The 24,097-nt window shown below is 36.3% G+C and overlaps 1 protein-coding gene across 3 annotated transcripts in view; it reads left to right on the top strand.

Annotated features, from left to right (window-relative positions):
* Nucleotides 1-24,097, top strand: part of LOC141172265 (sulfotransferase 2B1-like) — a 462,870-nt gene that overhangs the window by 144,778 nt on the left and 293,995 nt on the right. The window contains exon 1 of one of the 3 annotated variants that reach the window (XM_073656278.1): nt 62-86. The exons of the other annotated variants lie outside the window; for them this stretch is intronic. The gene's annotated coding sequence lies outside the window, so the exon portion shown is untranslated. Of the gene's footprint in view, nt 1-61; nt 87-24,097 lie in introns of those variants that run through there. 3 annotated transcript variants of the gene reach the window in all.

Genomic DNA, 24,097 nt, shown 5'->3' on the forward strand with positions numbered 1-24,097 from the left:
CAGAATTGTTGTTGGTGGTGCTGCTGAAGAAGTATCTTTGGAGAAGATCCTAGATAAAGCATCAGCCTTCCAATTAGGGGAGCCAGGTCTGTAAGAGATAACAAGGTTGAATCGGTTAAAAAAAAGACTCAATCAAACAAACATTTGGCAGATCTGATAAATGCAAGGTTACGTTGGTCAGTTAGAACAACAACTTGTTGAGCTGCTCCTTCTAAATGATGTGTCCATTCTTTTAAAACATAAATGTTAGCTAAGAGCTCTTTGTTCCCCACTTCATACATATTTACTGATACAATCAAACTTCCTTAGAAATAAGCAAAAGGCTGTAGCAAATCTTTTGTTCCTGTTCTCTGTGATAGAATGGCTCCTACTGCACCATCTAAAGCATCCACTTGTACAATAAAGGCATGTTCAGGATTGGGATGAATCAGGATGGGAGCTATGGTGAACTTTGTCCTCCGCAAGAAAAAGCATCTTGTGCTTGAGGAGACCAAACCATCGATATGCCTTTCTTTGTTAATTTGGTGACTGGTGCAATTATGCCTGAAAAATTCTTAATGAAACATCTGTAAAAATAGGCAAATCCCACAAATCGTTGGACTTCTTTCACTTTTTTTCTGCGTTGGCCACTCACTGATAGTTTGAATCTTGCTAGTATTCATTTGCTATCATTGAATAGAGATTATATAGCCCAAGAACTGCATCTCTGTTTGATGGAACTCACATTTTTCTAGATTAATACAAAAGATGGTGGGTTCATAGATTCTCTGGCTAGACATGAGCGGTGTTTGACTCGAATTGTTCGCCAATCTCAAATTCGAGCTGTTTTGGGCGGTGTTCGAGCCGTTCAGCGAACTCGAACGATTTGAAAAAAATTCGGCTGTTCGAGGTTATGTTCAATAACTGTTCGTGCACCAAAATCATAACTGGATTTTTTCTCAGTAATGCTGAAAATTAATGTTAATATGCTGTTTGAGTGTACAGCGGGGCGGGGGGAGGGGCAGGGGATGGATCTCTGCAGGAATAATGAAGATCTCCATTTTTTTTCTCTTTCCCACATTTACAGTGGGGAGGTGCAATCTGTCAGTCTATCAGCAGCGCACACACGGAGCGAACTGCTTTTTTTCACACAAGCAAGGGCATGTGTCATTGGCAGTGTATGTCACATGTCCTTGCCCTATAAGACCCAGCCATTTTCCCCATCGCCACCATTTTCTCACTGCTGCAGTTGCGTGTTAGATGGCACCGCTGTTGCTGTGTGCGCTATACCTTGTTAATTTCAAGCCAATTTTCGCACAAATCTACAGATAGCTTGGGAGTAGGGAAGAGTTGTGATTGCAGTCCTTTTAAGGACTAGGTTACAGCATTTCCTACGACTTTTATCAGGCAGGTCTGTGCTCTTAAATAGATAGGTTGGGAGTAAAGACTAATTGTAATTGCAGTCCTTTTCAGGACTAAGTTACAACAGTTCCTATCAGTTTTTGCCAGGCAGGTCTGTGCCAGTGCTGTGCAAGTTTTTTTCACAGCATTTGGCTAAATCTAGCAAAGCAAATTTTTTTTGGCCTATTGCAGATAGTGTTATTCAGTGGAGTAGCCTATCTGTGTTGCAAGCTACACCATCTGTGTATAGAATACCAATTTTATTACTGCACCTAGTGAAGTAAAACCTTATGGGCATAGCATCATTCTATTAGTCCATCTATACTAATCTCCACTAGGTTGCAAATTGAATCTAATTTTTTTCTGCATCTAGCTCTGAAAAAATATTTGGGCTTCTAGCAGTGTGTGGGACTTGGTCTATTAGTCCATCTATACTGACCTCCATCAGGTTGCAAATTAAAAATAATTTTTATCTGCATCTAGCTCTGAAAAAATATTTGGGCTTCTAGCAGTGTGTGGGACTTGTTCTATTAGTCCATCTATACTGACCTCCATCAGGTTGCAAATTGAATATAATTTTTTTCTGCATCTAGCTCTGAAAAAATATTTGGGCTTCTAGCAGTGTGTGGGACTTGGTCTATTAGTCCATCTATACTGACCTCCATCAGGTTGCAAATTAAAAATAATTTTTATCTGCATCTAGCTCTGAAAAAATTTTTGGGCTTCTATCAGTGTGTGGGACTTGTTGTATTAGTCCATCTATTCTGACCTCCATCAGGTTGCACATTGAATATGATTTTTTTCTGCATCTAGATCTGAAAAAATAGTTGGGCTTCTAGCAGTGTGTGGGACTTGGTCTATTAGTCCATCTATACTGACCTCCATCAGGTTGCAAATTAAAAATAATTTTTATCTGCATCTAGCGCTGAAAAAATATTTCAGCTTGTAGAAGTGTGTGGGACTTGTTCTATTAGTCCATCTATACTGACCTCCATCAGGTTGCAAATTGAATATAATTTTTTTCTGCATCTAGCTCTGAAAAAATAGTTGGGCTTCTAGCAGTGTGTGGGACTTGGTCTATTAGTCCATCTATACTTCCCTCCATCAGGTTGCAAATTGAATATAATTTTTATCTGCATCTAGCTCTGAAAAAATATTTGGGCTTCTAGCAGTGTGTGGGACTGGGTCTATTAGTCCATCTAAACTGACCTCCATCAGGTTGCAAATTAAAAATAATAAAAAATAATTTTTATCTGCATCTAGCTCTGAAAAAATATTTGGGCTTCTAGCAGTGTGTGGGACTTGTTCTATTAGTCCAACTATACTGACCTCCATCAGGTTGCAAATTCAATATAATTTTTTTCTGCATCTAGCTCTGAAAAAATATTTGGGCTTCTAGCAGTGTGTGGGACTTGGTCTATTAGTCCATCTATACTGACCTCCATCAGGTTGCAAATTGAATATAATTTTTTTCTGCATCTAGCTCTGAAAAAATATTTGGGCTTCTAGCAGTGTGTTGGACTTGGTCTATTAGTCCATCTATACTGACCTCCATCAGGTTGCAAATTGAATATAATTTTTTTCTGCATCTAGCTCTGAAAAAATATTTGGGCTTCTAGCAGTGTGTGGGACTTGGTCTATTAGTCCATCTATACTGATCTCCATCAGGTTGCAAATTAAAAATAATTTTTATCTGCATCAAGCTCTGAAAAAATATTTGGGCTTCTAGCAGTGTGTGGGACTTGTTCTATTAGTCCATCTATACTGACCTCCATCAGGTTGCAAATTGAATATAATTTTTTTCTGCATCTAGCTCTGAAAAAATATTTGGGCTTCTAGCAGTGTGTGGGACTCGGTCTATTAGTCCATCTATACTGACCTCCATCAGGTTGCAAATTGAATATAATTTTTTTCTGCATCTAGCTCTGAAAAAATATTTGGGCTTCTAGCATTGTGTTGGACTTGGTCTATTAGTCCATCTATACTGACCTCCATCAGGTTGCAAATTGAATATAATTTTTTTCTGCATCTAGCTCTGAAAAAATATTTGGGCTTCTAGCAGTGTGTGGGACTTGGTCTATTAGTCCATCTAAACTGATCTCCATCAGGTTGCAAATTAAAAATATTTTTTATCTGCATCTAGCTCTGAAAAAATATTTGGGCTTCTAGCAGTGTGTGGGACTTGTTCTTTTAGTCCATCTATACTGACCTCCATCAGGTTGCAAATTGAATATAATTTTTTTCTGCATCTAGCTCTGAAAAAATATTTGGGCTTCTATCAGTGTGTGGGGCTTGGTCTATTAGTCCATCTATACTGACATCCATCAGGTTGCAAATTAAAAATAATTTTTATCTGCATCTAGCTCTGAAAAAATATTTTGGCTTCTAGCAGTGTGTGGGACTTGTTCTATTAGTCCATCTATACTGACCTCCATCAGGTTGCAAAATGAATATAATTTTTTTCTGCATCTAGCTCTGAAAAAATATTTGGGCTTCTAGCTGTGTGTGGGACTTGGTCTATTAGTCCATCTATACTGACATCCATCAGGTTGCAAATTAAAAATAATTTTTATCTGCATCTAGCTCTGAAAAAATATTTTGGCTTCTAGCAGTGTGTGGGACTTGTTCTATTAGTCCATCTATACTGACCTCCATCAGGTTGCAAAATGAATATAATTTTTTTCTGCATCTAGCTCTGAAAAAATATTTGGGCTTCTAGCTGTGTGTGGGACTTGGTCTATTAGTCCATCTATACTGACCTCTATCAGGTTGCAAATTAAAAATAATTTTTATCTGCATCTAGCTCTGAAAAAATATTTGGGCTTCTAGCAGTGTGTGGGACTTGTTCTATTAGTACATCTATTCTGACCTCCATCAGGTTGCAAATTGAATATAAATTTTTTCTGCATCTAGCTCTGAAAAAATATTTGGGCTTCTAGCAGTGTGTGGGACTTGGTCTATTAGTCCATCTATACTGACCTCCATCAGGTTGCAAATTAAAAATTTTTTTTATCTGCATCTAGCTCTGAAAAAATATTTCAGCTTGTAGTAGTGTGTGGGGTTGTTCTATTAGTCCATCTATACTGACCTCCATCAGGTTGCAAATTCAGTATAATTTTTTTCTGCATCTAGCTCTGAAAAAATATTTGGGCTTCTAGCAGTGTGTGGGGCTTGGTTTATTAGTCCATCTATACTGACCTCCATCAGGTTGCAAATTAAAATTAATTTTTATCTGCATCTAGCTCATAAAAAATATTTTGGCTTCTAGAGGTGTGTGGGACTTGATCTATTAGTCCATCTATACTGACCTCCATCAGGTTGCAAATTCAGTATAATTTTTTTCTTCATCTAGCTCTGAAAAAATATTTGGGCTTCTAGCTGTGTGTGGGACTTGGTCTATTAGTCCATCTATACTGACATCCATCAGGTTGCAAATTAAAAATAATTTTTATCTGCATCTAGCTCTGAAAAAATATTTTGGCTTCTAGCAGTGTGTGGGACTTGTTCTATTAGTCCATCTATACTGACCTCCATCAGGTTGCAAAATGAATATAATTTTTTTCTGCATCTAGCTCTGAAAAAATATTTGGGCTTCTAGCTGTGTGTGGGACTTGGTCTATTAGTCCATCTATACTGACCTCTATCAGGTTGCAAATTAAAAATAATTTTTATCTGCATCTAGCTCTGAAAAAATATTTGGGCTTCTAGCAGTGTGTGGGACTTGTTCTATTAGTACATCTATTCTGACCTCCATCAGGTTGCAAATTGAATATAAATTTTTTCTGCATCTAGCTCTGAAAAAATATTTGGGCTTCTAGCAGTGTGTGGGACTTGGTCTATTAGTCCATCTATACTGACCTCCATCAGGTTGCAAATTAAAAATTTTTTTTATCTGCATCTAGCTCTGAAAAAATATTTCAGCTTGTAGTAGTGTGTGGGGTTGTTCTATTAGTCCATCTATACTGACCTCCATCAGGTTGCAAATTCAGTATAATTTTTTTCTGCATCTAGCTCTGAAAAAATATTTGGGCTTCTAGCAGTGTGTGGGGCTTGGTTTATTAGTCCATCTATACTGACCTCCATCAGGTTGCAAATTAAAATTAATTTTTATCTGCATCTAGCTCATAAAAAATATTTTGGCTTCTAGAGGTGTGTGGGACTTGATCTATTAGTCCATCTATACTGACCTCCATCAGGTTGCAAATTCAGTATAATTTTTTTCTTCATCTAGCTCTGAAAAAATATTTGGGCTTCTAGCAGTGTGTGTGACTTGGTCTATTAGTCCATTTATACTGACCTCCATCAGGTTGCAAATTAAAAATAATTTTTATCTGCATCTAGCTCTGAAAAAATATTTGGGCTTCTAGCAGTGTGTGGGACTTGTTCTATTAGTCCATCTATTCGGACCTCCATCAGGTTGCAATCTGAATATAATTTTTTTCTGCATCTAGCTCTGAAAAAATATTTCAGCTTGTAGTAGTGTGTGGGACTTGTTCTATTAGTCCATTTATACTGACCTCCATCAGGTTGCAAATTGAATAAAATTTTTTCTGCATCTAGCTCTGAAATATATTTGGGCTTCTAGCAGTGTGTGGGACTTGGTCTATTAGTCCATCTATACTGACCTCCATCAGGTTGCAAATTGAATATAATTTTTTTCTGCATCTAGCTCTGAAAAAATATTTGGGCTTCTAGCAGTGTGTTGGACTTGGTCTATTAGTCCATCTATACTGACCTCCATCAGGTTGCAAATTGAATATAATTTTTTTCTGCATCTAGCTCTGAAAAAATATTTGGGCTTCTAGCAGTGTGTGGGACTTGGTCTATTAGTCCATCTATACTGATCTCCATCAGGTTGCAAATTAAAAATAATTTTTATCTGCATCAAGCTCTGAAAAAATATTTGGGCTTCTAGCAGTGTGTGGGACTTGTTCTATTAGTCCATCTATACTGACCTCCATCAGGTTGCAAATTGAATATAATTTTTTTCTGCATCAAGCTCTGAAAAAATATTTGGGCTTCTAGCAGTGTGTGGGACTCGGTCTATTAGTCCATCTATACTGACCTCCATCAGGTTGCAAATTGAATATAATTTTTTTCTGCATCTAGCTCTGAAAAAATATTTGGGCTTCTAGCAGTGTGTTGGACTTGGTCTATTAGTCCATCTATACTGACCTCCATCAGGTTGCAAATTGAATATAATTTTTTTCTGCATCTAGCTCTGAAAAAATATTTGGGCTTCTAGCAGTGTGTGGGACTTGGTCTATTAGTCCATCTATACTGATCTCCATGAGGTTGCAAATTAAAAATAATTTTTATCTGCATCTAGCTCTGAAAAAATATTTGGGCTTCTAGCAGTGTGTGGGACTTGTTCTTTTAGTCCATCTATACTGACCTCCATCAGGTTGCAAATTGAATATAATTTTTTTCTGCATCTAGCTCTGAAAAAATATTTGGGCTTCTAGCAGTGTGTGGGGCTTGGTCTATTAGTCCATCTATACTGACATCCATTAGGTTGCAAATTGAAAATAATTTTTATCTGCATCTAGCTCTGAAAAAATATTTTGGCTTCTAGCAGTGTGCGGGACTTGTTCTATTAGTCCATCTATACTGACCTCCATCAGGTTGCAAACTGAATATAATTTTTTTCTGCATCTAGCTCTGAAAAAATATTTGGGCTTCTAGCAGTGTGTGGGACTTGGTCTATTAGTCCATCTATACGGACCTCCATCAGGTTGCAAATTAAAAATAATTTTTATCTGCATCTAGCTCTGAAAAAATATTTCAGCTTGTAGTAGTGTGTGGGACTTGTTCTATTAGTCCATTTATACTGACCTCCATCAGGTTGCAAATTGAATAAATTTTTTTCTGCATCTAGCTCTGAAATATATTTGGGCTTCTAGCAGTGTGTGGGACTTGGTCTATTAGTCCATCTATACTGACCTCCATCAGGTTGCAAATTGAATATAATTTTTTTCTGCATCTAGCTCTGAAAAAATATTTGGGCTTCTAGCAGTGTGTTGGACTTGGTCTATTAGTCCATCTATACTGACCTCCATCAGGTTGCAAATTGAATATAATTTTTTTCTGCATCTAGCTCTGAAAAAATATTTGGGCTTCTAGCAGTGTGTGGGACTTGGTCTATTAGTCCATCTATACTGATCTCCATCAGGTTGCAAATTAAAAATAATTTTTATCTGCATCAAGCTCTGAAAAAATATTTGGGCTTCTAGCAGTGTGTGGGACTTGTTCTATTAGTCCATCTATACTGACCTCCATCAGGTTGCAAATTGAATATAATTTTTTTCTGCATCAAGCTCTGAAAAAATATTTGGGCTTCTAGCAGTGTGTGGGACTCGGTCTATTAGTCCATCTATACTGACCTCCATCAGGTTGCAAATTGAATATAATTTTTTTCTGCATCTAGCTCTGAAAAAATATTTGGGCTTCAAGCAGTGTGTTGGACTTGGTCTATTAGTCCATCTATACTGACCTCCATCAGGTTGCAAATTGAATATAATTTTTTTCTGCATCTAGCTCTGAAAAAATATTTGGGCTTCTAGCAGTGTGTGGGACTTGGTCTATTAGTCCATCTATACTGATCTCCATCAGGTTGCAAATTAAAAATAATTTTTATCTGCATCTAGCTCTGAAAAAATATTTGGGCTTCTAGCAGTGTGTGGGACTTGTTCTTTTAGTCCATCTATACTGACCTCCATCAGGTTGCAAATTGAACATAATTTTTTTCTGCATCTAGCTCTGAAAAAATATTTGGGCTTCTAGCAGTGTGTGGGGCTTGGTCTATTAGTCCATCTATACTGACATCCATTAGGTTGCAAATTGAAAATAATTTTTATCTGCATCTAGCTCTGAAAAAATATTTTGGCTTCTAGCAGTGTGCGGGACTTGTTCTATTAGTCCATCTATACTGACCTCCATCAGGTTGCAAATTGAATATAATTTTTTTCTGCATCTAGCTCTGAAAAAATATTTGGGCTTCTAGCTGTGTGTGGGACTTGGTCTATTAGTCCATCTATACTGACCTCTATCAGGTTGCAAATTAAAAATAATTTTTATCTGCATCTAGCTCTGAAAAAATATTTGGGCTTCTAGCAGTGTGTGGGACTTGTTCTATTAGTCCATCTATTCTGACCTCCATCAGGTTGCAAATTGAATATAAATTTTTTCTGCATCTAGCTCTGAAAAAATATTTGGGCTTCTAGCAGTGTGTGGGACTTGGTCTATTAGTCCATCTATACTGACCTCCATCAGGTTGCAAATTAAAAATTTTTTTATCTGCATCTAGCTCTGAAAAAATATTTCAGCTTGTAGTAGTGTGTGGGGCTTGTTCTATTAGTCCATCTATACTGACCTCCATCAGGTTGCAAATTCAGTATAATTTTTTTCTGCATCTAGCTCTGAAAAAATATTTGGGCTTCTAGCAGTGTGTGGGGCTTGGTTTATTAGTCCATCTATACTGACCTCCATCAGGTTGCAAATTAAAATTAATTTTTATCTGCATCTAGCTCATAAAAAATATTTTGGCTTCTAGAGGTGTGTGGGACTTGATCTATTAGTCCATCTATACTGACCTCCATCAGGTTGCAAATTGAATATAATTTTTTTCTGCATCTAGCTCTGAAAAAATATTTGGGCTTCTAGCAGTGTGTGTGACTTGGTCTATTAGTCCATTCATACTGACCTCCATCAGGTTGCAAATTAAAAATAATTTTTATCTACATCTAGCTCTGAAAAAATATTTGGGCTTCTAGCAGTGTGTTGGACTTGTTCTATTAGTCCATCTATACTGACCTCCATCAGGTAGCAAATTGAATATAATTTTTTTCTGCATCTAGCTCTGAAAAAATATTTGGGCTTCTAGCAGTGTGTGGGACTTGGTCTATTAGTCCATCTATGCTGACCTTCATCAGGTTGCAAATTAAAAATAATTTTTATCTGCATCTAGCTCTGAAAAAATATTTCAGCTTGTAGAAGTGTGTGGGACTTGTTCTATTAGTCCATCTATACTTACCTCCATCAGGTTGCAAATTGAATATAATTTTTTTCTGCATCTAGCTCTGAAATATATTTGGGCTTCTAGCAGTGTGTGGGACTTGGTCTATTAGTCCATCTATACTGACCTCCATCAGGTTGCAAATTGAATATAATTTTTTTCTGCATCTAGCTCTGAAAAAATATTTGGGCTTCTAGCAGTGTGTTGGACTTGGTCTATTAGTCCATCTATACTGACCTCCATCAGGTTGCAAATTGAATATAATTTTTTTCTGCATCTAGCTCTGAAAAAATATTTGGGCTTCTAGCAGTGTGTGGGACTTGGTCTATTAGTCCATCTATACTGATCTCCATCAGGTTGCAAATTAAAAATAATTTTTATTGGCATCTAGCTCTGAAAAAATATTTGGGCTTCTAGCAGTGTGTGGGACTTGTTCTATTAGTCCATCTATACTGACCTCCATCAGGTTGCAAATTGAATATAATTTTTTTCTGCATCTAGCTCTGAAAAAATATTTGGGCTTCTAGCAGTGTGTGGGACTCGGTCTATTAGTCCATCTATACTGACCTCCATCAGGTTGCAAATTGAATATAATTTTTTTCTGCATCTAGCTCTGAAAAAATATTTGGGCTTCTAGCAGTGTGTTGGACTTGGTCTATTAGTCCATCTATACTGACCTCCATCAGGTTGCAAATTGAATATAATTTTTTTCTGCATCTAGCTCTGAAAAAATATTTGGGCTTCTAGCAGTGTGTGGGACTTGGTCTATTAGTCCATTTATACTGACCTCCATCAGGTTGCAAATTAAAAATAATTTTTATCTGCATCTAGCTCTGAAAAAATATTTGGGCTTCTAGCAGTGTGTGGGACTTGTTCTATTAGTCCATCTATTCGGACCTCCATCAGGTTGCAAACTGAATATAATTTTTTTCTGCATCTAGCTCTGAAAAAATATTTGGGCTTCTAGCAGTGTGTGGGACTTGGTCTATTAGTCCATCTATACTGACCTCCATCAGGTTGCAAATTAAAAATTATTTTTATCTGCATCTAGCTCTGAAAAAATATTTCAGCTTGTACTAGTGTGTGGGACTTGTTCTATTAGTCCATTTATACTGACCTCCATCAGGTTGCAAATTGAATATAATTTTTTTCTGCATCTAGCTCTGAAAAAATATTTCGGCTTCTAGCAGTGTGTTGGACTTGGTCTATTAGTCCATCTATACTGACCTCCATCAGGTTGCAAATTGAATATAATTTTTTTCTGCATCTAGCTCTGAAAAAATATTTGGGCCTCTAGCAGTGTGTGGGACTTGGTCTATTAGTCCATCTATACTGATCTCCATCAGGTTGCAAATTAAAAATAATTTTTATCTGCATCTAGCTCTGAAAAAATATTTGGGCTTCTAGCAGTGTGTGGGACTTGTTCTTTTAGTCCATCTATACTGACCTCCATCAGGTTGCAAATTGAATATAATTTTTTTCTGCATCTAGCTCTGAAAAAATATTTGGGCTTCTAGCAGTGTGTGGGGCTTGGTCTATTAGTCCATCTATACTGACATCCATCAGGTTGCAAATTAAAAATAATTTTTATCTGCATCTAGCTCTGAAAAAATATTTTGGCTTCTAGCAGTGTGTGGGACTTGTTCTATTAGTCCATCTATACTGACCTCCATCAGGTTGCAAATTGAATATAATTTTTTTCTGCATCTAGCTCTGAAAAAATATTTGGGCTTCTAGCTGTGTGTGGGACTTGGTCTATTAGTCCATCTATAGTGACCTCTATCAGGTTGAAAATTAAAAATAATTTTTATCTGCATCTAGCTCTGAAAAAATATTTGGGCTTCTAGCAGTGTGTGGGACTTGTTCTATCAGTCCATCTATTCTGACCTCCATCAGGTTGCAAATTGAATATAAATTTTTTCTGCATCTAGCTCTGAAAAAATATTTGGGCTTCTAGCAGTGTGTGGGACTTGGTCTATTAGTCCATCTATACTGACCTCCATCAGGTTGCAAATTAAAAATTTTTTTTATCTGCATCTAGCTCTGAAAAAATATTTCAGCTTGTAGTAGTGTGTGGGGCTTATTCTATTAGTCCATCTATACTGACCTCCATCAGGTTGCAAATTCAGTATAATTTTTTTCTGCATCTAGCTCTGAAAAAATATTTGGGCTTCTAGCAGTGTGTGGGGCTTGGTTTATTAGTCCATCTATACTGACCTCCATCAGGTTGCAAATTAAAATTAATTTTTATCTGCATCTAGCTCATAAAAAATATTTTGGCTTCTAGAGGTGTGTGGGACTTGATCTATTAGTCCATCTATACTGACCTCCATCAGGTTGCAAATTGAATATAATTTTTTTCTGCATCTAGCGCTGAAAAAATATTTGGGCTTCTAGCAGTGTGTGTGACTTGGTCTATTAGTCCATTTATACTGACCTCCATCAGGTTGCAAATTAAAAATAATTTTTATCTGCATCTAGCTCTGAAAAAATATTTGGGCTTCTAGCAGTGTGTGGGACTTGTTCTATTAGTCCATCTATTCTGACCTCCATCAGGTTGCAAATTGAATATAAATTTTTTCTGCATCTAGCTCTGAAAAAATATTTGGGCTTCTAGCAGTGTGTGGGACTTGGTCTATTAGTCCATCTATACTGACCTCCATCAGGTTGCAAATTAAAATTTTTTTTTATCTGCATCTAGCTCTGAAAAAATATTTCAGCTTGTAGTAGTGTGTGGGGCTTGTTCTATTAGTCCATCTATACTGACCTCCATCAGGTTGCAAATTCAGTATAATTTTTTTCTGCATCTAGCTCTGAAAAAATATTTGGGCTTCTAGCAGTGTGTGGGGCTTGGTTTATTAGTCCATCTATACTGACCTCCATCAGGTTGCAAATTAAAATTAATTTTTATCTGCATCTAGCTCATAAAAAATATTTTGGCTTCTAGAGGTGTGTGGGACTTGATCTATTAGTCCATCTATACTGACCTCCATCAGGTTGCAAATTGAATATAATTTTTTTCTGCATCTAGCTCTGAAAAAACATTTGTGCTTCTAGCAGTGTGTGTGACTTGGTCTATTAGTCCATTCATACTGACCTCCATCAGGTTGCAAATTAAAAATAATTTTTATCTGCATCTAGCTCTGAAAAAATATTTGGGCTTCTAGCAGTGTGTGGGACTTGTTCTATTAGTCCATCTATTCGGACCTCCATCAGGTTGCAAACTGAATATAATTTTTTTCTGCATCTAGCTCTGAAAAAATATTTGGGCTTCTAGCAGTGTGTGGGACTTGGTCTATTAGTCCATCTATACTGACCTCCATCAGGTTGCAAATTAAAAATAATTTTTATCTGCATCTAGCTCTGAAAAAATATTTCAGCTTGTAGTAGTGTGTGGGACTTGTTCTATTAGTCCATTTATACTGACCTCCATCAGGTTGCAAATTGAATAAATTTTTTTCTGCATCTAGCTCTGAAAAAATATTTGGGCTTCTAGCAGTGTGTGGGACTTGGTCTATTAGTCCATCTATACTGACCTCCATCAGGTTGCAAATTGAATATAATTTTTTTCTGCATCTAGCTCTGAAAAAATATTTGGGCTTCTAGCAGTGTGTTGGACTTGGTCTATTAGTCCATCTATACTGACCTCCATCAGGTTGCAAATTGAATATAATTTTTTTCTGCATCTAGCTCTGAAAAAATATTTGGGCTTCTAGCAGTGTGTGGGACTTGGTCTATTAGTCCATCTATACTGATCTCCATCAGGTTGCAAATTAAAAATAATTTTTATCTGCATAAAGCTCTGAAAAAATATTTGGGCTTCTAGCAGTGTGTGGGACTTGTTCTATTAGTCCATCTATACTGATCTCCATCAGGTTGCAAATTGAATATAATTTTTTTCTGCATCTAGCTCTGAAAAAATATTTGGGCTTCTAGCAGTGTGTGGGACTCGGTCTATTAGTCCATCTATACTGACCTCCATCAGGTTGCAAATTGAATATAATTTTTTTCTGCATCTAGCTCTGAAAAAATATTTGGGCTTCTAGCAGTGTGTTGGACTTGGTCTATTAGTCCATCTATACTGACCTCCATCAGGTTGCAAATTGAATATAATTTTTTTCTGCATCTAGCTCTGAAAAAATATTTGGGCTTCTAGCAGTGTGTGGGACTTTGTCTATTAGTCCATCTATACTGATCTCCATCAGGTTGCAAATTAAAAATAATTTTTATCTGCATCTAGCTGTGAAAAAATATTTGGGCTTCTAGCAGTGTGTGGGACTTGTTCTATCAGTCCATCTATTCTGACCTCCATCAGGTTGCAAATTGAATATAAATTTTTTCTGCATCTAGCTCTGAAAAAATATTTGGGCTTCTAGCAGTGTGTGGGACTTGGTCTATTAGTCCATCTATACTGACCTCCATCAGGTTGCAAATTAAAAATTTGTTTTATCTGCATCTAGCTCTGAAAAAATATTTCAGCTTGTAGTAGTGTGTGGGGCTTGTTCTATTAGTCCATCTATACTGACCTCCATCAGGTTGCAAATTCAGTATAATTTTTTTCTGCATCTAGCTCTGAAAAAATATTTGGGCTTCTAGCAGTGTGTGGGGCTTGGTTTATTAGTCCATCTATACTGACCTCCATCAGGTTGCAAATTAAAATTAATTTTTATCTGCATCTAGCTCATAAAAAATATTTTGGCTTCTAGAGGTGTGTGGGACTTGATCTATTAGTCCATCTATACTGACCTCCATCAGGTTGCAAATTGAATATAATTTTTTTCTGCATCTAGCGCTGAAAAAATATTTGGGCTTCTAGCAGTGTGTGTGACTTGGTCTATTAGTCCATTTATACTGACCTCCATCAGGTTGCAAATTAAAAATAATTTTTATCTGCATCTAGCTCTGAAAAAATATTTGGGCTTCTAGCAGTGTGTGGAACTTGTTCTATTAGTCCATCTATTCGGACCTCCATCAGGTTGCAAACTGAATATAATTTTTTTCTGCATCTAGCTCTGAAAAAATATTTGGGCTTCTAGCAGTGTGTGGGACTTGGTCTATTAGTCCATCTATACTGACCTCCATCAGGTTGCAAATTAAAAATTATTTTTATCTGCATCTAGCTCTGAAAAAATATTTCAGCTTGTAGTAGTGTGTGGGACTTGTTCTATTAGTCCATTTATACTGACCTCCATCAGGTTGCAAATTGAATATAATTTTTATCTGCATCTAGCTCTGAAAAAATATTTGGGCTTCTAGCAGTGTGTGGGACTCGGTCTATTAGTCCATCTATACTGACCTCCATCAGGTTGCAAATTGAATATAATTTTTTTCTGCATCTAGCTCTGAAAAAATATTTCGGCTTCTAGCAGTGTGTTGGACTTGGTCTATTAGTCCATCTATACTGACCTCCATCAGGTTGCAAATTGAATATAATTTTTTTCTGCATCTAGCTCTGAAAAAATATTTGGGCCTCTAGCAGTGTGTGGGACTTGGTGTATTAGTCCATCTATACTGATCTCCATCAGGTTGCAAATTAAAAATAATTTTTATCTGCATCTAGCTCTGAAAAAATATTTGGGCTTCTAGTAGTGTGTGGGACTTGTTCTTTTAGTCCATCTATACTGACCTCCATCAGGTTGCAAATTGAATATAATTTTTTTCTGCATCTAGCTCTGAAAAAATATTTGGGCTTCTAGCAGTGTGTGGGGCTTGGTCTATTAGTCCATCTATACTGACATCCATCAGGTTGCAAATTAAAAATAATTTTTATCTGCATCTAGCTCTGAAAAAATATTTTGGCTTCTAGCAGTGTGTGGGACTTGTTCTATTAGTCCATCTATACTGACCTTCATCAGGTTGCAAATTGAATATAATTTTTTTCTGCATCTAGCTCTGAAAAAATATTTGGGCTTCTAGCTGTGTGTGGGACTTGGTCTATTAGTGCATCTATAGTGACCTCTATCAGGTTGCAAATTAAAAATAATTTTTATCTGCATCTAGCTCTGAAAAAATATTTGGGCTTCTAGCAGTGTGTGGGACTTGTTCTATTAGTCCATCTATTCTGACCTCCATCAGGTTGCAAATTGAATATAAATTTTTTCTGCATCTAGCTCTGAAAAAATATTTGGGATTCTAGCAGTGTTTGGTACTTGGTCTATTAGTCCATCTATACTGACCTCCATCAGGTTGCAAATTAAAAATAATTTTTATCTGCATCTAGCTCTGAAAAAATATTTCAGCTTGTAGTAGTGTGTGGGACTTGTTCTATTAGTCCATTTATACTGACCTCCATCAGGTTGCAAATTGAATAAATTTTTTTCTGCATCTAGCTCTGAAAAAATATTTGGGCTTCTAGCAGTGTGTGGGACTTGGTCTATTAGTCCATCTATACTGACCTCCATCAGGTTGCAAATTAAAAATTTGTTTTATCTGCATCTAGCTCTGAAAAAATATTTCAGCTTGTAGTAGTGTGTGGGACTTGTTCTATTAGTCCATCTATACTGACCTCCATCAGGTTGCAAATTCAGTATAATTTTTTTCTGCATCTAGCTCTGAAAAAATATTTGGGCTTCTAGCAGTGTGTGGGGCTTGGTTTATTAGTCCATCTATACTGACCTCCATCAGGTTGCAAATTAAAATTAATTTTTATCTGCATCTAGCTCATAAAAAATATTTTGGCTTCTAGAGGTGTGTGGGACTTGATCTATTAGTCCATCTATACTGACCTCCATCAGGTTGCAAATTGAATATAATTTTTTTCTGCATCTAGCGCTGAAAAAATATTTGGGCTTCTAGCAGTGTGTGTGACTTGGTCTATTAGTCCATTTATACTGACCTCCATCAGGTTGCAAATTAAAAATAATTTTTATCTGCATCTAGCTCTGAAAAAATATTTGGGCTTCTAGCAGTGTGTGGGACTTGTTCTATTAGTCCATCTATTCGGACCTCCATCAGGTTGCAAACTGAATATAATTTTTTTCTGCATCTAGCTCTGAAAAAATATTTGGGCTTCTAGCAGTGTGTGGGACTTGGTCTATTAGTCCATCTATACTGACCTCCATCAGGTTGCAAATTAAAAATTATTTTTATCTGCATCTAGCTCTGAAAAAATATTTCAGCTTGTAGTAGTGTGTGGGACTTGTTCTATTAGTCCATTTATACTGACCTCCATCAGGTTGCAAATTGAATATAATTTTTTTCTGCATCTAGCTCTGAAAAAATATTTGGGCTTCTAGCAGTGTGTGGGACTCGGTCTATTAGTCCATCTATACTGACCTCCATCAGGTTGCAAATTGAATATAATTTTTTTCTGCATCTAGCTCTGAAAAAATATTTCGGCTTCTAGCAGTGTGTTGGACTTGGTCTATTAGTCCATCTATACTGACCTCCATCAGGTTGCAAATTGAATATAATTTTTTTCTGCATCTAGCTCTGAAAAAATATTTGGGCCTCTAGCAGTGTGTGGGACTTGGTGTATTAGTCCATCTATACTGATCTCCATCAGGTTGCAAATTAAAAATAATTTTTATCTGCATCTAGCTCTGAAAAAATATTTGGGCTTCTAGTAGTGTGTGGGACTTGTTCTTTTAGTCCATCTATACTGACCTCCATCAGGTTGCAAATTGAATATAATTTTTTTCTGCATCTAGCTCTGAAAAAATATTTGGGCTTCTAGCAGTGTGTGGGGCTTGGTCTATTAGTCCATCTATACTGACATCCATCAGGTTGCAAATTAAAAATAATTTTTATCTGCATCTAGCTCTGAAAAAATATTTTGGCTTCTAGCAGTGTGTGGGACTTGTTCTATTAGTCCATCTATACTGACCTTCATCAGGTTGCAAATTGAATATAATTTTTTTCTGCATCTAGCTCTGAAAAAATATTTGGGCTTCTAGCTGTGTGTGGGACTTGGTCTATTAGTCCATCTATAGTGACCTCTATCAGGTTGCAAATTAAAAATAATTTTTATCTGCATCTAGCTCTGAAAAAATATTTGGGCTTCTAGCAGTGTGTGGGACTTGTTCTATTAGTCCATCTATTCTGACCTCCATCAGGTTGCAAATTGAATATAAATTTTTTCTGCATCTAGCTCTGAAAAAATATTTGGGCTTCTAGCAGTGTGTGGTACTTGGTCTATTAGTCCATCTATACTGACCTCCATCAGGTTGCAAATTAAAAATAATTTTTATCTGCATCTAGCTCTGAAAAAATATTTCAGCTTGTAGTAGTGTGTGGGACTTGTTCTATTAGTCCATCTATACTGACCTCCATCAGGTTGCAAATTGAATATAATTTTTTTCTGCATCTAGCTCTGAAAAATATTTGGGCTTCTAGCAGTGTGTGGGACTTGGTCTATTAGTCCATCTAAAATGACCTGCATCAGGTTGCAAATTAAAAATAATTTTTATTTCCATCTATCTCTGAAAAAATATTTGGGCTTCTAGCAGTGTGTTGGACTTGTTCTATTAGTCCATCTATACTGACCTCCATCAGGTAGCAAATTGAATATAATTTTTTTCTGCATCTAGCTCTGAAAAAATATTTGGGCTTCTAGCAGTGTGTGGGACTTGGTCTATTAGTCCATCTATACTGACCTCCATCAGGTTGCAAATTAAAAATAATTTTTATCTGCATCTAGCTCTGAAAAAATATTTCAGCTTGTAGTAGTGTGTGGGACTTGTTCTATTAGTCCATTTATACTGACCTCCATCAGGTTGCAAATTGAATAAATTTTTTTCTGCATCTAGCTCTGAAAAAATATTTGGGCTTCTAGCATTGTGTGGGACTTGGTCTATTAGTCCATCTACACTGACCTCCATCAGGTTGCAAATTGAATATAATTTTTTTCTGCATCTAGCTCTGAAAAAATATTTGGGCTTCTAGCAGTGTGTTGGACTTGGTCTATTAGTCCATCTATGCTGACCTTCATCAGGTTGCAAATTAAAAATAATTTTTATTTGCATCTAGCTCTGAAAAAATATTTCAGCTTGTAGAAGTGTGTGGGACTTGTTCTATTAGTCCATCCATACTTACCTCCATCAGGTTGCAAATTGAATATAATTTTTTTCTGCATCTAGCTCTGAAAAAATATTTGGGCTTCTAGCAGTGTGTGGGACTTGTTCTATTAGTCCATCTATGCTGACCTTCATCAGGTTGCAAATTAAAAATAATTTTTATCTGCATCTAGCTCTGAAAAAATATTTCAGCTTGTAGAAGTGTGTGGGACTTGTTCTATTAGTCCATCCATACTTACCTCCATCAGGTTGCAAATTGAATATAATTTTTTTCTGCATCTAGCTCTGAAATATATTTGGGCTTCTAGCAGTGTGTGGGACTTGGTCTATTAGTCCATCTATACTGACCTCCATCAGGTTGCAAATTCAATATATTTTTTTCTGCATCTAGCTCTGAAAAAATATTTTGCTTCTAGCAGTGTGTGGGACTTGGTCTATTAGTCCATCTAAACTGACCTCTATCAGGTTGCAAATTAAAAATAATAAAAAATTATTTTTATCTGCATCTAGCTCTGAAAAAATATTTGGGCTTCTAGCAGTGTGTGGGACTTGTTCTATTAGTCCATCTATACTGACCTCCATCAGGTTGCAAATTCAATATAATTTTTTTCAGCATCTAGCTCTGAAAAAATATTTGGGCTTCTAGCAGCATGTGAGGCTTGGTCTATTAGTCCATCTATACTGACCTCCATCAGGTTGCAAATTAAAAATAATTTTTATCTGCATCTAGCTCTGAAAAAATATTTCAGCTTGTAGCAGTGTGTGGGGCTTGTTCTATTAGTCCATCTATACTGACCTCCATCAGGTTGCAAATTCAATATAATTTTTTTCTGCATCTAGCTCTGAAAAAAATTTTGGACTTCGAGCAGTGTGTGGGACTTGGTCTATTAGTCCATCTATACTGACCTCCATCAGGTTGCAAATTGAATATAATTTTTTTCTGCATCTAGCTCTGAAAAAATATTTGGGCTTCTAGCAGTGTGTGGGGCTTGGTTTATTAGTCCATCTATACTGACCTCCATCAGGTTGCAAATTAAAATTAATTTTTATCTGCATCTAGCTCATAAAAAATATTTCAGCTTGTAGTAGTGTGTGGGACTTGCTCTATTAGTCCATTTATACTGACCTCCATCAGGTTGCAAATTGAATAAATTTTTTTCTGCATCTAGCTCTGAAAAAATATTTGGGCTTCTAGCATTGTGTGGGACTTGGTCTATTAGTCCATCTACACTGACCTCCATCAGGTTGCAAATTGAATATAATTTTTTTCTGCATCTAGCTCTGAAAAAATATTTGGGCTTCTAGCAGTGTGTGGGACTTGGTCTATTAGTCCATCTAAACTGACCTCCATCAGGTTGCAAATTAAAAATAATTTTTATCTCCATCTATCTCTGAAAAAATATTTGGGCTTCTAGCAGTGTGTTGGACTTGTTCTATTAGTCCATCTATACTGACCTCCATCAGGTTGCAAATTGAATATAATTTTTTTCTGCATCTAGCTCTGAAAAAATATTTGGGCTTCTAGCAGTGTGCGGGACTTGGTCTATTAGTCCATCTATGCTGACCTTCATCAGGTTGCAAATTAAAAATAATTTTTATCTGCATCTAGCTCTGAAAAAAATATTTCAGCTTTTAGAAGTGTGTGGGACTTGTTCTATTAGTCCATCTATACTGACCTCCATCAGGTTGCAAATTGAATATAATTTTTTTCTGCATCTAGCTCTGAAAAAATATTTGGGCTTCTAGCAGTGTGTGGGACTTGGTCTATTAGTCCATCTATACTGACCTCCATCAGGTTGCAAATTCAATATAATTTTTTCTGCATCTAGCTCTGAAAAAATATTTTGCTTCTAGCAGTGTGTGGGACTTGGTCTATTAGTCCATCTAAACTGACCTTCATCAGGTTGCAAATTAAAAATAATAAAAAATAATTTTTATCTGCATCTAGCTCTGAAAAAATATATGGGCTTCTAGCAGTGTGTGGGACTTGTTCTATAAGTCCATCTATACTGACCTCCATCAGGTTGCAAATTCAATATAATTTTTTTCAGCATCTAGCTCTGAAAAAATATTTGGGCCTCTAGCAGCGTGTGAGGCTTGGTCTATTAGTCCATCTATACTGACTTCCATCAGGTTGCAAATTAAAAATAATTTTTATCTGCATCTAGCTCTGAAAAAATATTTCAGCTTGTAGCAGTGTGTGGGGCTTGTTCTTTTAGTCCATCTATACTGACCTCCATCAGGTTGCAAATTCAATATAATTTTTTTCTGCATCTAGCTCTGAAAAAAATTTTGGGCTTCTAGCATTGTGTGGGACTTGGTCTATTAGTCCATCTATACTGACCTCCATCAGGTTGCAAATTGAATATAATTTTTTTCTGCATCTAGCTCTGAAAAAATATTTGGGCTTCTAGCAGTGTGTGGGACTTGGTCTATTAGTCCATCTATACTGACCTCCATCAGGTTGCAAATTGAATATAATTTTTTTCTGCATCTAGCTCTGAAAAAATATTTGGGCTTCTAGCAGTGTGTGGGACTTGGTCTATTAGTCCATCTATACTGACCTCCATCAGGTTGCAAATTAAAAATAATTTTTATCTGCATCTAGCTCTGAAAAAATATTTGGGCTTCTAGCAATGTATGGGACTTGTTCTATTAGTCCATCTATACTGACCTCCATCAGGTTGCAAATTGAATATAATTTTTTTCTGCATCTAGCTCTGAAAAAATATTTGGGCTTCTAGCAGTGTGTGGGACTTAGTCTATTAGTCCATCTATACTGACCTCCATCAGGTTGCAAATTAAAAATAATTTTTATCTGCATCTAGCTCTGAAAAAATATATGGGCTTCTAGCAGTGTGTGGGACTTGTTCTATTAGTCCATCTATACTGACCTCCATCAGTTTGCAAATTGAATATAATTTTTTCTGCATCTAGCTCTGAAAAAATATTTGGGCTTCTAGCAGTGTGTGGGACGTGGTCTACTAGTCCATCTATACTGACCTCCATCAGGTTGCAAATTAAAAATATTTTTTATCTGCATCTAGCTCTGAAAAAATATTTCAGCTTGTAGCAGTGTGTGGGACTTGTTCTATTAGTCCATCTATACTGACCTCCATCAGGTTGCAAATTCAATATAATTTTTTTCTGCATCTAGCTCTGAAAAAATATTTGGGCTTTTAGCGGTGTGTGGGACTTGGTCTATTAGTCCATCTATACTGACCTCCATCAGGTTGCAAATTGAATATAATTTTTTTCTGCATCTAGCTCTGAAAAAATATTGGGGCTTCTAGCAGTGTGTGGGACTTGGTCTATTAGTCCATCTATTCTGACCTCCATCAGGTTGCAAACTGAATATAATTTGTTTCTGCATCTAGCTCTGAAAAAATATTTGGGCTTCTAGCTGTGTGTGGGACTTGGTCTATTAGTCCATCTATAGTGACCTCTATCAGGTTGCAAATTAAAAATAATTTTTATCTGCATCTAGCTCTGAAAAAATATTTGGGCTTCTAGCAGTGTGTGGGACTTGTTCTATTAGTCCATCTATTCTGACCTCCATCAGGTTGCAAATTGAATATAAATTTTTTCTGCATCTAGCTCTGAAAAAATATTTGGGCTTCTAGCAGTGTGTGGTACTTGGTCTATTAGTCCATCTATACTGACCTCCATCAGGTTGCAAATTAAAAATAATTTTTATCTGCATCTAGCTCTGAAAAAATATTTCAGCTTGTAGTAGTGTGTGGGACTTGTTCTATTAGTCCATCTATACTGACCTCCATCAGGTTGCAAATTGAATATAATTTTTTTCTGCATCTAGCTCTGAAAAAATATTTGGGCTTCTAGCAGTGTGTGGGACTTGGTCTATTAGTCCATCTAAAATGACCTGCATCAGGTTGCAAATTAAAAATAATTTTTATTTCCATCTATCTCTGAAAAAATATTTGGGCTTCTAGCAGTGTGTTGGACTTGTTCTATTAGTCCATCTATACTGACCTCCATCAGGTAGCAAATTGAATATAATTTTTTTCTGCATCTAGCTCTGAAAAAATATTTGGGCTTCTAGCAGTGTGTGGGACTTGGTCTATTAGTCCATCTATACTGACCTCCATCAGGTTGCAAATTAAAAATAATTTTTATCTGCATCTAGCTCTGAAAAAATATTTCAGCTTGTAGTAGTGTGTGGGACTTGTTCTATTAGTCCATTTATACTGACCTCCATCAGGTTGCAAATTGAATAAATTTTTTTCTGCATCTAGCTCTGAAAAAATATTTGGGCTTCTAGCATTGTGTGGGACTTGGTCTATTAGTCCATCTACACTGACCTCCATCAGGTTGCAAATTGAATATAATTTTTTTCTGCATCTAGCTCTGAAAAAATATTTGGGCTTCTAGCAGTGTGTTGGACTTGGTCTATTAGTCCATCTATGCTGACCTTCATCAGGTTGCAAATTAAAAATAATTTTTATCTGCATCTAGCTCTGAAAAAATATTTCAGCTTGTAGAAGTGTGTGGGACTTGTTCTATTAGTCCATCCATACTTACCTCCATCAGGTTGCAAATTGAATATAATTTTTTTCTGCATCTAGCTCTGAAAAAATATTTGGGCTTCTAGCAGTGTGTGGGACTTGTTCTATTAGTCCATCTATGCTGACCTTCATCAGGTTGCAAATTAAAAATAATTTTTATCTGCATCTAGCTCTGAAAAAATATTACAGCTTGTAGAAGTGTGTGGGACTTGTTCTATTAGTCCATCCATACTTACCTCCATCAGGTTGCAAATTGAATATAATTTTTTTCTGCATCTAGCTCTGAAATATATTTGGGCTTCTAGCAGTGTGTGGGACTTGGTCTATTAGTCCATCTATACTGACCTCCATCAGGTTGCAAATTCAATATATTTTTTTCTGCATCTAGCTCTGAAAAAATATTTTGCTTCTAGCAGTGTGTGGGACTTGGTCTATTAGTCCATCTAAACTGACCTCTATCAGGTTGCAAATTAAAAATAATAAAAAATTATTTTTATCTGCATCTAGCTCTGAAAAAATATTTGGGCTTCTAGCAGTGTGTGGGACTTGTTCTATTAGTCCATCTATACTGACCTCCATCAGGTTGCAAATTCAATATAATTTTTTTCAGCATCTAGCTCTGAAAAAATATTTGGGCTTCTAGCAGCATGTGAGGCTTGGTCTATTAGTCCATCTATACTGACCTCCATCAGGTTGCAAATTAAAAATAATTTTTATCTGCATCTAGCTCTGAAAAAATATTTCAGCTTGTAGCAGTGTGTGGGGCTTGTTCTATTAGTCCATCTATACTGACCTCCATCAGGTTGCAAATTCAATATAATTTTTTTCTGCATCTAGCTCTGAAAAAAATTTTGGACTTCGAGCAGTGTGTGGGACTTGGTCTATTAGTCCATCTATACTGACCTCCATCAGGTTGCAAATTGAATATAATTTTTTTCTGCATCTAGCTCTGAAAAAATATTTGGGCTTCTAGCAGTGTGTGGGGCTTGGTTTATTAGTCCATCTATACTGACCTCCATCAGGTTGCAAATTAAAATTAATTTTTATCTGCATCTAGCTCATAAAAAATATTTCAGCTTGTAGTAGTGTGTGGGACTTGCTCTATTAGTCCATTTATACTGACCTCCATCAGGTTGCAAATTGAATAAATTTTTTTCTGCATC

The sequence above is a fragment of the Phyllobates terribilis genome, unplaced genomic scaffold (assembly GCF_046119375.1).
Source record: "Phyllobates terribilis strain yellow unplaced genomic scaffold, ASM4611937v1 Scaffold_12__6_contigs__length_324123572, whole genome shotgun sequence".
Taxonomy (NCBI): domain Eukaryota; kingdom Metazoa; phylum Chordata; class Amphibia; order Anura; family Dendrobatidae; genus Phyllobates; species Phyllobates terribilis.